Source organism: Opisthorchis viverrini (genome assembly GCF_000715545.1).
Source record: "Opisthorchis viverrini unplaced genomic scaffold opera_v5_124, whole genome shotgun sequence".
NCBI lineage: Eukaryota > Metazoa > Platyhelminthes > Trematoda > Opisthorchiida > Opisthorchiidae > Opisthorchis > Opisthorchis viverrini.
In genome coordinates this window covers 101,334-105,932 of record NW_008751781.1, presented here as the reverse complement: position 1 = coordinate 105,932, position 4,599 = coordinate 101,334, and the positions used below count along the sequence as shown (strand labels likewise).

The window sequence follows — 4,599 nt, the reverse complement described above, 5'->3', positions numbered from 1 at the left end:
CCCTTGCCATCGACTGCCCAGCCTCTGCGAATCCAGTCCACTCCTTCCAGGATTCTGGTGATCCTGGTGACAACAAAACCTATTCTTACTACGTATAATGACTGTCCCGTACAAAGCTTTGGTGAGAAATCCTTCATTATTTCATAGTAGCTGAAACGCAATTTTAATGAAAACTTTTGGACAACTCACTATCGGTTTCGCCTTTCTTGAGGTTGATAAGGCAGGCTGTGTCCTCGAATTTCCGTCAGTTTTCTTTATACCCGGTAAAAAAAGCCTTATGCACACACTAGTACGACGCGCCTCCGACTTGTGAATTGCGTTCTATGGAAAAATGTTTCGTAACTTTGTGGAGACGTTTGTAACCAATGTGGTGATGTTCCTTCGTCTCCAATAGAGGCTCTCAAGCAATACTCTCTTTTGAAATACCATAATGATTGGAACAGTGAATCAAGGATTCACACAGCAATCGCAAAACCAAAACGCTTACAAAGCAACTTAAGGTTAATGGCAAATTCATCCTTACCGTATTGCTCAAAAAGATTTTTTTAAAAACATCCGGGATTTTGAAAGCGCGTATTGCAACTTTACTTTCTGTTCCGCCCACTACGGTATATCAGAAGGCATGGTAGCTTGGAACAACCTCTAATTGAGGGTACGAAAGTTAGATAAAGCTGTATCCAGGACGTTATCACGGAATTTTCCACAAGGTTGAGCCATAATATTCGTGATGGGGCGAGAAGCGCCGAGCTAATGTGCCCCATTCCGACTGGCCTATTTTCTCGCGAAGCTGAGCGTGCCTTCTTTACGTCCGTATTCTGCACACGGCACATCCGTCCAATCGACTTGAGGGGCGGTTATATCGGGCAGCCTCCTTCCGGACATTGGCCTCGTGATCTTGAAGTTAGATATTATACTGCACACTCAGTTGGATACCCCATCCACATTAATTATATGGAGAAATTTGTTATGCGTTAAAGGAACGTTAATATCTTGCTCACTAGTGCCTCCGCACAGTTGTGAATTAGCTAATGGAAGTGATATAATGCTTAATGAGGACTAGTTGGAATTCCTGGATCACGCTCACTGATCAGTCCGACAGTCTGACTGCTGAGGACCACTTAGATTGTATTGTTTCAAGTAGTCGCCGATAATCTTGAAGAGTTAAAGTCAGATTTTCAAAAATAAAACATTGCTACAGCATGCTGTTTGTACATATCAGCTCTTTACAGTGACCGTTCTTTTTCAAACCGGCGAAATTCTTGTTATTGACATCATGTAACGAGTAATAGCAATGTGCAACTTGTTAACTGACCACCAGCCTCCTCTCCTAACTTATTAGGTCGTTCTAGTTTTTCACTAGGGTACATCTTACTTCAACGCAGCATTCTGTCCTACCCTGCTCTTTTTAGTGACCATCTCCTACCGAGATCAAAAGCGGTCCTTGTGGAGAATACTTACTCTAGATATTATGTTGTCGGATAATTAAGTGCTCGGCCATAGAGACTGGATTTCATCGATTAAGTTTGGTGGATATTCTCAGGCAACTGAATGTGCTGCACCAGGCCACCTCATGTTTCAGTCGCTACGATATTTGAAATATCGCGATACATATATATTTGTAATGTACTACTCATAAGCTCGATGGATTTTCAGCAACCTTATGAGTAGTACATTACAAAAATACTTACTCTAGATATTATGTAGTCGGATAATTAAGTGTTCGGCCATAGAAACTGGATTTCATCGATTAAGTTCGGTGGATACCATCACCTGACCCTCTTGTTAGCGGATTCAGGCTGCTAACAAGATGCGAAACATGTTTTGCGTGATAATTCTCACTAACGGACTTGCCAAAGACCATTTGGCTTTCCTGCTTGGCACCTTGAAATGGTGATTTGCGTCAATTTGCTCGTGGTCACATGTCACACGCTTGGATGAACACGCAACTGAAAAATGGACATGGTTGATAAACCGGCGTCCGACTAGGCGCAGTTTTGTTTGCTTTGTGTGTGTTGGTGGCTGGGTACGATTATGATAAGTTAGCACCCAACATTTGTCGCATCAGTTACGGAGGTGATGAAAAGCGCAAACAGTATCACGCTCCCCTGATCGTGTGGCGCCCAAATACTGCATGGATGAAACAAACAGGTCAGGCCACTGGATGAATGCAGGTCAACGCTACTCGCGTCTACTTGATTTTTTTCCAGATTGAGTAAATTACAGTATGACTTTCGGTAAAGTTGTCGTGATTTTCATGTATATTTATTTCGATTTCCTAATACAGTATTTGTTTTGAACTATTAATGACAGCGTTTGCCTTCAGAGCATTTAGATTACTCCGTTCTTCTTCATTAAGACACAAGAACCTGATCAACCAGGTGCCGACATAATCCGTCTTCTTTTATCCCTATCGGTTTATTCATGATGATTGTTCTTTCCCATACGCTGCCAAGGTGTCCCTCTGAAGGGCTGTACTTATGCCGATTTGCATGTACCCAGTTCCTACAGAATGTTGTATCATTCGATTCAAAAACAATAGTATTCTCTCGGTTTACCCAAAGTTTTCCAAAAGTGTACTTCCATGTCTCCGGACCAGATGAATAGACTTTATTAAGCAGCCTGTTTTATTTTGTTGATTCTGCTTCACTCTGAAACCTGGAGTGGCCCTGTGGCCCTTCCATTATTTAACTGAGAGTAAGTGGACTGCTTTAACAATAATAAAACCAGTAAACCTAGTCTGGTCGGCAACTGCCGCCTCCCTCGATGTCGACCCCGGGACTCACCTCCATAATGGTTAATGACACTGACAGAAATGCTCCGGTCGCACAGTCAATGGCGCTCGTGCACCAAAGCCATCGCCTTCAGTACCTAGCTACCCAGTTCCCGAACTAACCAAGGCTTGGCCGTATTTCCGACACTCTCCTCTTTCTCGGTGATCGAAAACGTGGCATCTGGAACCAATGTACCCACGGTACACGGTTTAAGCTTATAAATTGAACTGATTGAAATGAATGACACGTGAAGACGTATCAGTTCCGCTGCCCGAACAACCCAAGTCTCACAACCATACACTAAAAACATCCCACACTGTAGCTTGATACACACATCCCTTGAGATTCAGGGATACACCACTTTGACGGCATAGGCGTTTCAAATTAGCAAACGCGACCTGAGCCTTGCAGATTCATGCATTCACCTCACCTGACACACTACACTCAAAACTATTGCAACTTCCAAGATACGTAAAACGCTCCGCAACTTCGAGTGCTTCCCCGTGGATTGTAAGTGGCGTGTTCAGTGACTGCAGATCCAAGAGCCTTACACTTTGTGGGTGCAAAGTGCATACCCTCCTTCTCGAAGATGAGAACGATGTCGTTTGCGTACTCCAGATCGACAAGGCTTTCTTCACAGGCTACTTGAACATAAGGGTTTTGGAAACCCTCCAGCGTTCGTCTTATTATTTCATCGATCACGAATTCAAAAAGGAATGGAGAGAGTGGACATCCCTGACGGACACCGCTTTGTGTACGGAAGCTTTTGGAGAGCTCTCCGTACACTCCCGCACGTCCGTAAGTCTGAGAATACAAAGAAAGTATTATGTTTACAAACTTCCGGGGCATTTCCTGATGGGCAAGCGGCCATACGCTTATATGTGTGGCGTTGTTCTAACACCTGACTAAGTGTGAAGATTCAGTTAACGCAACCCCTACCAGGCCGAAATCCCTCTTGCTGCTTTCGAGACAGTATATCACGAGCCACCTTAAGGCGACGGAGCACAGTTGACGCTAACAGTCTCGTCATGATCGGGGTCAAGCTGATACCCTTGTGGTTACCACATTCACTAAGCACCCCTTTTTTGAAAACGGGCACTATCACCGACTCACTCCAATTGTCTGGGACATACTCCCTCTCCGAAATGCAAGCAAACAGATCGGACAAACGCTGATTGAGGACTTCACTCCCGTCTTTGAACAATGCGGGTAGGAGGTCATCCGGGCCAGGATTTCGGTAGCGTTTGAGAGAACATACGCAGCCGTAAACCTCCGAGGCCGTAGGTGGTTCCATGTTTAGCGTCCTGGGTTCTACTTCACCTGTGGGCTCTAGATGTGTGCCAGCTGGTGACCACGAAGTATTCGACCCACCAGTCAAGGCGTTCCCCTTTATTCGAGGTGGTCGTTCTATTCTGATGCTTGATATAGATCCGACGGTTTTCGGTCCCACTGATTTATTTATCCCCATGCGAGTGTTTTGTGTGAGCCACGCACGAAAAGCAAGTGTTTGTATGATTTTCCAGTTGTTTGTTCTGCATGGTGTCAAACAATAAGTGAGCCCTGCGTAACATCAACGCAACTGGCCTTCCTGAACTTGAATCTACTATTCCTGTTGTCGAGCAAATAACACCTCCAGTTTATTTTGGAACGGTTTACTTCTACTCCCGTTGATCATCGCGCAAGAAAACCAAGCGCGACTATTCTACTACCTATGGCACCAGTAGCCTAATAAAATATCGTTTAGCAATAGCCCACAACTAAGCCAAAACAAACCACCACATGACTCAGCATAAAACGTTCACAACGAGAACTTATTCATATTCAAATC

At 44.4% G+C, this 4,599-nt stretch overlaps 1 protein-coding gene across 1 annotated transcript in view; it reads left to right on the top strand.

Moving 5' to 3' along the window:
* Window positions 1-4,599, top strand: part of T265_06168 (hypothetical protein) — a gene marked incomplete at both ends in the record, with an annotated part of 53,310 nt that overhangs the window by 37,530 nt on the left and 11,181 nt on the right. The gene's annotated exons all lie outside the window — the stretch shown is intronic.